The 11,205-nt window shown below is 36.0% G+C and overlaps 1 long non-coding RNA gene across 2 annotated transcripts; it reads right to left on the bottom strand.

Annotated features, from left to right (window-relative positions):
* Window positions 1-1,246: 1,246 nt before the first annotated feature.
* On the bottom strand, window positions 1,247-2,204 carry LOC127831391 (uncharacterized). 2 transcript variants are annotated; one of them, XR_008026413.1, is made up of 2 exons: window positions 2,151-2,204; window positions 1,247-1,423 (listed from the first exon to the last, which is right to left on the bottom strand). It is a non-coding gene; the product is annotated as an uncharacterized LOC127831391 (long non-coding RNA). The 2 variants fall into 2 exon arrangements; XR_008026412.1 differs by lacking the exon at window positions 2,151-2,204 and adding an exon at window positions 1,569-1,622.
* Between the last annotated feature and the right edge of the window lie 9,001 nt (window positions 2,205-11,205).

The following is an 11,205-nucleotide window of genomic DNA, read 5'->3' as shown; positions in this document are numbered from 1 at the left end:
CGAACAGTGCAAAAACTATATACCCCTTTTCTTCGAAAGGGGGCATAAAAACTAAGGTAGATAGAGTTATGGTTCTTTGTCACTGCACTATTCGTAGTTGCCATCTGTTTATATTCTAAGTTTAAAGTTAATCCACTGAATATTTTTTGGAGTTATGCTCTGGACAAAGTTTCGGACGGAAGGACGGACACGCAGACGGACGCACAGAAGGACTGGACCAATTACTATATCCCCTCCGAATTTTTTTCGGCGGGGATTATTAAACAATACTAACTTGCACATATAGAGCATTAACTTTGCTAACACCCATTTATTTTAGCTTGATTTCATCAAAAGCCTACGGCTTATTGAAACACTCTAAGCCGTTTTCTGGGTAACCCCAGAATTTGGTGTCTTTCTTGGGGGATGATTTAACGAAGGCTGCCAGAGTCATGAGGATCAAACCCATGACAACATATCCACTTTTATAAGGGTTATATAAAGAAAAAGGTTGAATGTTAAAAATAATTATAACATAAATGAAGTTTGGAAATTTAATAATTATTCTAGGTGATATCTTGGCCATGATTATAGAATTTGGAAATTATTATTATTTGTTAAATTATAAAAGATCTCTCGCAAGTAGAGACAAGTCATACCTGTACATTCAATGCTAAAGTAGGCTAAGTCAACAAATTGAAAGATCAAAGCTAGTATATTTAGATAGGAGAATCTAAAGACTGTATATTTAACAAGGGCTGTTTGTAAAACATGCATGCCCCCCATATGGGCTCTCCGTTGTAATGACAGCCATTGTGTGAATATGTTTTTTGTCACTGTGAACTTGACCTTTGACCTAGTGACCTAAAAAATCGATAGGGGTCATCTGCCAGTCATGATCAATGTACCTATGAAGTTTCAAGATCCTAGCCATAAGCATTTTTGAGTTATCATCCGGAAACCATTTTACTATTTCGGGTCACCGTGACCTTGACCTTTGACCTAGTGACCTGAAAATCAATAGGGGTCATCTGCGAGTCATGATCAATCTACCTATCAATTTCATGATCCCAGGAATAAGCGTTCTTCAGTTATCATCCGGAAACCATTTTACTATTTCGGGTCACCGTGAACTTGAACTTTGACCTAGTGACCACAAAATCGATAGGGGTCATCTGCGAGTCATGATCAATGTACCTATGAAGTTTCATGATCCTAGGCATAAGCGTTCTTGAGTTATCATCCGAAAATCATTTTAATATTTCGGGTCACCATGACCTTGACCTTTGACCTAGTGACCTCAAAATCAATAGGGGTCATCTGCAAGTCATGATCAATGTACCTATGAAGTTTCATGACCGTAGCCATTAGCGTTCTTGAGTTATCATCCGGAAACCATTTTACTATTTCAGGTCACCCTGACCTTGACCTTTGATATAGTGACCTGAAAATCAATAGGGGTCAACTGCGAGTCATGATCAATCTACCTATCAAGTTTCATAATCCTAGGCATAAGTGTTCTTGAGATATCATCCGTAAATCATTTTACTATTTCGGGTCACCGTGACCTTGACCTTTGACCTAGTGACCTGAAAATCAATAGGGGTCATCTGCGAGTCATGATCAATGTACCTATGAAGTTTCATGATCCTAGGTCTAAGCGTTCTTGAGTTATCATCCGTAAATCATTTTACTATTTCGGGTCACCGTGACCTTGACCTTTGACCTTATAGTGACCTGAAAATCAATAGGGGTCATCTGCCAGCCATTATCAATCTACCTACGAAGTTTCATGATCCTAGGCATAAGTGTTCTTTAGTTATCATCCGGAAACCATTTTATTATTTTGGGTCACTGTGACCTTGACCTTTGACCTAGTGACCTGAAAATCAATAGGGGTCATCTGCAAGTCATGATCAATGTACCTATGAAGTTTCATGATCGTAGCCATTAGCGTTCTTGAGTTATCATCCGGAAACCATTTTACTATTTCAGGTCACCCTGACCTTGACCTTTGATATAGTGACCTGAAAATCAATAGGGGTCAACTGCGAGTCATGATCAATCTACCTATCAAGTTTCATAATCCTAGGCATAAGTGTTCTTGAGTTATCATCCGTAAATCATTTTACTATTTCGGTTACCGTGACCTTGACCTTTTACCTAGTGACCTGAAAATCAATAGGGGTCATCTGCGAGTCATGATCAATGTACCTATGAAGTTTCATGATCCTAGGTCTAATCGTTCTTGAGTTATCATCCGTAAATCATTTTACTATTTCGGGTCACCGTGACCTTGACCTTTGACCTTATAGTGACCTGAAAATCAATAGGGGTCATCTGCCAGCCATTATCAATCTACCTACGAAGTTTCATGATCCTAGGCATAAGTGTTCTTTAGTTATCATCCGGAAACCATTTTATTATTTTGGGTCACTGTGACCTTGACCTTTGACCTAGTGACCTGAAAATCAATAGGGGTAATCTGGGAGTCATGATCAATCTACCTATCAAGTTTCATGATCCAAGGCCTAAGCATTCTTGAGTTATCATCCGGAAACCATTTTACTATTTCGGGTCACTGTGACCTTGACCTTTGACCTAGTGACCTGAAAATCAATAGGGGTCATCTGCGAGTCATGATCAATCTACCTATTAAATTTCATGATCCTAGGTCGAAGCGTTCTTGAGTTATCATCCGGAAACCATTTTACTATTTCGGGTCATCGTGACCTTGACCTTTGACCTAGTGACCTCAAAATCAATAGGGGTCATCTGCGAGTCATGATCAATGTATCTATCAAGTTTCATGATCCAAGGCCTAAGCATTCTTGAGTTATCATCCGGAAACCATTTTACTATTTCGGGTTACTGTGACCTTGACCTTTGACCTAGTGACCTGAAAATCAATAGGGGTCATCTGCGAGTCATGATCAATCTACCTATTAAATTTCATGATCCTAGGTCGAAGCGTTCTTGAGTTATCATCCGGAAACCATTTTACTATTTCGGGTCATCGTGACCTTGACCTTTGACCTAGTGACCTCAAAATCAATAGGGGTCATCTGCGAGTCATGATCAATGTACCTATGAAGTTTCATGATCCTAGGCCCAAGCGTTCTTGAGTTATCATCCGAAAACCACCTGGTGGACGGACCGACCGACAGACCGACATGTGCAAAGCAATATACCCCCTCTTCTTCGAAGGGGGGCATAACAAGGCATTCAATTGAAAATGGTCAACGATATTGACATAGGGGCCTGACAGTAATACCTTGTTTGCATCAGTCATACAAAGTTGCATCATGCAGTCATACAAAGTATTGCACCGGGAAACGTAATCTTATTCAACTATAAGAGTACATTAAAAATTTATACCACCACAAATAATCAAATTAGATGTCTAGATGGATTATTCGATAAGTGTGTAAATAATTGAATAGTTTTGTTTCTCCGTTCCCAGGGTGTCATTGATTCAGTACATTCAGCAATTCAACCAATCAACAATAAGCACGAGAAGAAACGGACACTAATGACCAATCAAAGTTATAAGGGAGTTTTATGCAAATTAACCTGTAGACAAAATGTAGATGTTTGGTCAGAATTAAGCATTTCAGCGGTTAGATTTGTCACGTTTTCTTGACGTGGTGGCCATGTTGGCCGCCGCGCTGTAAAATTGTATTTCATGAAAATTAGCAAGCGTTGTATTAGAAAATATAAAACATAAAAAAATCCCGATGAAAACAGAAATGAACTTTGTTTGTTACTGTGTGTTCTCCATAAACAATAAGTAACTACGTCACAATAGTTCTTACTATTTTTTAAAATACTTTTTCAAAGGTATTAAATTGTGTTCCTGTACCTTATAGGGCTCTTGTTCTTTTTACAAGTCTGTAAGCCTGTAAACAGACTTTTTACATTTTGATAATGTTTACTGTTGTAACTATCAACCAATTACACATTACTACTAATAGTACTGTTTTCATCATCAATCAAAGACTTCTTAATACAAGCAAGACCTTGATGCACTGCATAATGCAGCTTGCAGTCAGCCCCCCCCCCCCCCCCCCCCCATGTTCATGAGGCGTGACTTGCTGATTGGCAGTCAGGAAATGAGAGTCTGGGCTGGTGTCAAAAGAACTTGACAGCAATTAGAATAAATAAACTTGTCACTTTTTTGCAGAGAGAATGGTCTGGGCCTATTGTTCTATCAAAGTAAAACGTCTTAAGATAAATTTAGAATGTGTGTATACCTTAAAACAGTTGATGAATTAAAAACAGCAAGCTCCTGGAATAGTTACCAGGGAAATATTGATAAAGTTCATTAAATAAAGTTATAAGTATGGGAACTACTCCACAAGTTACAACCTAATGTAAGTATAACAGAGGGCATTTAATATTTTTAACAACAGCATCGCATAACGGGTGCAACACTCGACTGCGGGTGCAGTTTTGAATTAATGAAAGCTTGTCAGATTTTATTTTATTTTATTTTTTTGGTCACAGTGACCTTGACCTTTGACCTAGTGACCCAAAAATCGGTGTGGCATGTAGAACTCATCAAGGTGCAGCTATATATGAAGTTTCAAAGTTGTAGGTTGAATACTTTGATTTTAGAGCCAATGTTCAAAACCTAAACAAAATGTTAAGGTTTTAGCACGACGCAGATGGCAGACAGCGGACAGCGAGCTGGCTATGACAATACCTCGGGTTTTCTCCGAAAACAGCCGATCTAAAAACCAGCCCCATACACCAGGTCAAATCAATGAAAATGTTTTCTATTAAAGATATTTTCGTCCAAACAAAATAGTTTTTAACTAAATGAACAACAAATTGTTGTTTTTTATTAAAGATGTTTTTGTCCAAACAAAATAGTTTTAAACTAAACAAAACCTTGGTATTTTTACACTACTGCATATTTGTGAAAAAACATAAGTTGATAATATAAGACACAATAACATATTGACCATGATTAACTTATCGTATTTGTGAGCAATAAACAATTTTTTTAAATCAAAACTCAGAAAATAAGCCTTTGAAAATACAAGATTGTCATACATTTACTCTACTGAATCCTAATGTGTGAAATTTGGGTATTAAAGGGACCTTTTCACGTTTTGGTCTTTTACAAAAATATTACTGTTTTTTTTGAGATTCGCACATTTTGTTTTAGTTATGATATTTGCGAGGAGACAGTAATACTTAACATTTACCATGCTCTACAATATCCATTATATGCATCTTTTGACGATTTAAAAACTTGAAAATTACAAAGCGTTGCAACAAACACAAAAGAATTGAATAATTTGGAGAGTTCTGTTATTATTGTTATATTTTGTGACACTCCGAGCTTGCTTATATAAAGTATAAAATACACAACTCTCTGCATGAGCACAGATAGCCAAGTGGTGTAAATGCTAGACTTTTACTCCAAGGGTCAGTGGTTTGAAGGCAGTTGAGGATTGCTTTTTTCATTCTTAATTTTATTCTTGTTTTTTTAGTGTAGCTATTTAGTTTAAATGACAAACCTCAATACATTCCAAAATTGGTGAAAATGTCCTTTGAAAACCAGCATATGACAAATTGTTTAACAAATTGTTCATGAGAAGGAAGAATAACAAGACAACATTCTCAGGAAGGTTGTGAATAAATACATTTCAAACTAATGATAAATCTGTAAATTTCTGCAACAATCCCAGAACAAAATCCCATTAAATAAATGAGCCTACAACACACATGAGACACATCTTAAAATACAGAACACTTTAAAACGACAATCATCACAAAAATTACTGCAATCATTTGCAAAAATGGAAGACATAAATTCAATCCGTCAGCTTCCTTCACCAATCCATGACAGCGTCACATATTCATCATCTCACAAAGTTTGCATCCAATCTATTATATTCAAAATGAACAACATTTTCCTTTTAGGCACTCGAGGTCTCACAATAACGAGAGTGCCTCCACCTAACAGCACCATGTCATCAGTGTCCGGTAAAAAGTGACCAAGTGAGATTCAAGAGAGTTGTTTAAACCGGCTTGGCCTTTCCTACTTAGATACGTATTTTGACGCATTTGTAGTCCCTCAGAAAGTTAACTTTAATTAAAGACCTTCCTTACTAGATTCACGTTTTAAAGGCTTCATTTCCAACCCTTGGATACTGATGAGCAGAAAACAGCATAAAACCTGAACAGACTGCGAGTTACTCGCAGGCTGTTCTGGTTTTATGCTGTTTGCACATAGCCATTTTTACTTTGCTTCTTATGGGGGAAAGGGTTAAATGTATCTCAACTCAATTTTGTTATATTAGTTACACTATGTGGTACAAATGAATAATCATGTTGTCCTGTCTTGAAACAAAATTTGACACTTTTATACTGAAATATAAATAAGGCCTTCAGTGATAATTTTAGATATCAAAATTATGAGTCTCAGGGACTCATAGATTTAAATCTATATGTCCCAGAGAAAAAGTATGGGTCCCATCTATGAGCAGAAGAAAAATATAGTGGATCAGGGTGTTACAACATTTTAATGAGATCACATGGCTATCTAGTCGCAATTAAACAGGAAACTTTAAAACTTAAGGCAACTCAACAGTTTTATGACTAGAGTATTTTCTAGACTAAAACAGGCCATTGTACATCACATTCACGCGTGTGTAGTGTGACAAACAATAACCCCACTTGACCATTATAATAGATAAGCAGTTTTACATCAATACTGACATATCTCAACGTCTGTAGCCATTATGATAATTAACATAAAAAGTTTCCACTTTAAAAAAAAGCACTACGAGTTTTTATTCATCATTCAAATTAAAAGCCCAGGCTTTCCCCGAGTAAGAATTACATGATTTCTTATTTTCAAATGTTTTACATGAAATGCAAAAGGACTGTAAATTTGTTGCTAGAAAATTACAAAATTGTCAGAAAGATATAGTGCTATGCAACCCATGCCCCGTATCTTAATGGCGCTTCCTATTGTTGAATGTTGAATACAAAATTAAGCTTTCCAATGACCCGGATTATTGATTGCGCAAAAGTAAAATGGCGGCCATATTTTTGGTTGATTTGCAAGTTTTTTGGTCTTAAATTCTTCTTTCTCCGTTCGTGAAATATTTTTTCAGTATCATAATTTAAACACTTTAAGGATTGCGTGTCCACAGGACGCATATATAGCAAAAGTTTGCGTCCCCTGCAATTTCTAGGCGTACAGGACACAGGACGCAGACCTAAAATTATCCCTGGGCCTTATTAACCCAAATTACTAGAGACTCATGCAATCATGAGCAGGCAACTATGTAATACAGGACATCTATATAATGTTGGTCCATGTATAGTGCAAAACACATTATTATGTAGATCTTTGTAATACATAAAACCTATATAATGTAGGTCCATGTATAATGCAAAACATATTAATATGTACATCTTTGTAATGCAGGGCACCTATATAATGTAGGTCCATGTATATTGCAAAACATCATTATTTAGAGCTTTGTTATGCAGGGCACCTATATAATGTAAGTCCATGTATAATGCACAAAATATTATTATGTAGACCTTTGTAATGCAGGGAACCTATATAATATAGGTCCATGTATAATGCACACCACATTATTATGTAGACCTTTGTAATGCAGGGCACCTATATAATATAGGTCCATGTATAATTCACAACATATTATTATGTAGACCTGTGTAATGCAGGGAACCTATATAATATAGGTCCATGTATATTATGCATAGCATATTATTATGTAGATCTTTGTGATGCAGGGCACCTATATAATGTAGGAACACATATAATGCAATACATATTATTATGTAGATCTTTATAATGCAAGGCACCTATATAATGTAGGTCCATGTATAATGCAAAACATATTATTATGGAGATCTTTGTAATTATACAGGGCAAAAATATAATGTAGATCCATGTATAATAAAAAAACATATTATTGTGTAGCTCTTTGTAATGCACAACACCTTTATAATGTAGGTCCATGTATAGTGCAAAACATATTATAATGTAGCTCTTTGTAATGCACAACACCTTTATAATGTAGGTCCATGTATAGTGCAAAACATATTATAATGTAGATCTTTGTATGATCCAAAACACCTATATAATGTAGGTCCATGTATAATATAAAACATAATATTATGGAGATCTTTGTTATGCAGGGCACCTATATAATATAGGTCCATGTATAACGCAATACATATTAATATGGAGATCTTTGTAATGCAAGGCACATAATAAATTATATTATGTAGGTCCATGTATAATGCAAAACATATTGTTATGGAGATCTTTGTAATGCAAGGCACCTTTATATGGAGGACCACAGATTTGCAATACATATTATTATGTAGACCTTTGTAATGCAGGGTACATGTATAAACTAGAAATGGCCCGGCAGAGGCCGACGCGTATCCCTACGCCGCAATTGTTTGACCCAGGGGGCACCCCAGGGTTGTTAATGGGGCCATGCATAGTTGAGATTGACCGTATTGTCATAAGAGAAGTTCAGTATCAATATGAAGTGAATCAGTGTAGAAATGAAGAAGTTATAGTAAAAGGCAATTTTGGGTGGGTGTTGTCTATGTGGGCGGGGCGCCCCAGGGTTGGTAATGGGGCCATGCATAGTTGAGATTGACCGTATTGTCATAAGAGAGGTTCATTATCAATTTGAAGTAAATCGGTGTAGAAATGAAGAAGTTAATGTAAAATAACATTTAAAAAATGAGTGAAAATTTCTGACCCAGCCCCACCCCCACCCCCATAACTTTTAACCCAGGGGTCAGATCAAAATTTCAAATAGTGCAGGGTCGCAACCCAGGGGTCAGATCAAAATTCTAAATAGTGCAGGGTCGCACATATGCTCATAGCTACCATGTGTGTAAGTTTCAAGGCTCTAGTGCTTATAGTGTAGGAGGAGATAGTGGCCAGGACGGACGGACAAACAGAAGACGGAGATAACAACAATATCTCCACTTTTTCTCCATAAAGCATGCGGATAATAAGGCAATGCTGATTTGCGCTGCTAGCATGTGAATTTCAATAACAATAAGGTCACACAAGGTCTAATTTCCAGTGCAAATTGATTGTGGATTAGTGTAAAAATTGTGAGCGCTTGTATTGAAACAAAGAGAAAACCATACAAAACCAGTCCAGGTTAAAATGGCAAATATTTGAGCATTTTCACAAATCAGATTTATTTTGAACGAAATTTTATTATTTATGAAAATGGCTCAAATGGAAAACAACAGCTCCAGCCTTCGGATAAGGATAACCACTATAACGCAGATTTCCGTATATAGATAATATATGGTTTTTGACTTTTGATATCATGAGATATCAGACTAGTCTGATATTGCAAATGATTTTATCCCATCATCAGACGTGCATTGTAGAAATAAGCCACTGTGGAATAAATTTTCCTCTATTTCGGCAGTGCTGAAATAAAGCTGTCAAGCGCGGCGGAGAATGGTCATTTTGCTCGGAATGAACTATAAAGTAATCATTTTTAGTAAAATCGAATCAGATTCAACAAAACAAACAATTTGATACCAAGATGTAATATATTTTTAACACATAATGCAACTCAAAATGCAAATTAACATTATTTACAAATATTAAGTGCGCGTACTCGTGACGTCATTATTAACACGTCATACGAGACAATGCATGTTCTTTCACGCTAAAGCTGCAGTTGTTTAGTGCTTTGTTTTCATTATTTCTTAAAAATCAGGAACGTAGAGGTATGATAAACAGAAAAACAGGTTAGTTACTGATCTTTTTGTAATGCATTAGGCGCGACACGATTAAAATAATGAAACCATGTTTGCTTAAAATAACTTTTGGATGTTCCGTGTAGTTCGATTTTCCTATTGTATTTTTAAAGAAATACTTTACGACTAAGAAAATTGATGGGATAAATCGAATACTAGGTCGGTGTCGAATAAAGCAAAGTTTATTTTGCTCGGCACGAAAATCTGAACCACTCGCCAAGGCTCGTGGTTCAGATTTTCTAAGCCTCGCAAAATAAACTTTGCTTTATTCGGCACAGACCTAGTATTCTCTATTTCATCAATGCCTTTTAAACATCTGATTCAGAGCAATTTTTGTTCACTTTAAACGACATACTAACACAAAATAGTAGCAAAGTAGGACTGGTTTGACATACAAATGATTGGATATTGCAGAGAAGCATGATAATCGTAAATGTGGGTGGTGCTGTAATTTCGTTATTGGTCAGGGCCGTGATAATTTTGGTAATTTGGGAGATAAGTTGTGTTATCAGATAGGGGTATAATAACACAAATCTTGGTTCAGCAACTCCAATGTTATTGTGCAGTAGTGGCATAATACAATTGAGAGACTGTGCATGTACAATTTAAGACATTGTTCTGATATGGAGAAGCTGTATTATAACTCCCCAGTAAGGCCAAATTGAGAGGACTAGATTTTTATAATAAATACCCAAGTTATGTAGGACATCTTGATTCTAGTACTGGCACCTTCAATAAATGTGGGAAAACTAGAAAACAAGAGTCACGTTCACAATTACGAAATTGTAAAGATTTGCAGCAGGCCATTATTATTATGGATTTTTTTCTTTCAAGACAAGCAAGTAATAACGGACATCAAGACAATCACGGACATTGAGTCAATTATCAATGCAGCATATCTATGTCACACAGGCAACCTACAAATTATGAACAATTCTATAATGCAAGATATCTACGGTGTAACACAGTGCCACAGTGCATCCGTATAATGATAAATGCAGGTCTTATATAATACATAATACAGAAGACTTGTATTATTATGACCAATTATGTTGCACAGGAAATCTATGCTTAAGAGGAACTGCAGTTCAGATGTATCAAACTCACTGCTTTGATGCTGCTCTTGAAGACTGGAGAATAAATTGAAAACAAAGTAGAGGACCATTATAAATATTACCTACAAATATTGACACCTCTAGAAAATTGTCAATTTAGAGAAATTATTTTGATATACTAGTCTACACAAATCATTTTACTCATTTTTAAATGACGCCCAAGTGGTCAAAACTAGCCTTTTTCTTGGAATCACAAGTTGTTTAAATGACTCACATGATGTAAAAACTGGCCTTTTTTCTGGGAATCACCAGTTTTACTTATATAGGGAAAACCTTTTGGAAAAAAAAACACTAGGGTCTGCAGGTT

The sequence above is a fragment of the Dreissena polymorpha genome, chromosome 5, assembly GCF_020536995.1.
Source record: "Dreissena polymorpha isolate Duluth1 chromosome 5, UMN_Dpol_1.0, whole genome shotgun sequence".
NCBI classification, from domain to species: Eukaryota; Metazoa; Mollusca; class Bivalvia; order Myida; family Dreissenidae; genus Dreissena; species Dreissena polymorpha.
Note: the sequence above shows the minus strand (reverse complement) of the source record. Positions and strands in the feature narration are given on the sequence as shown.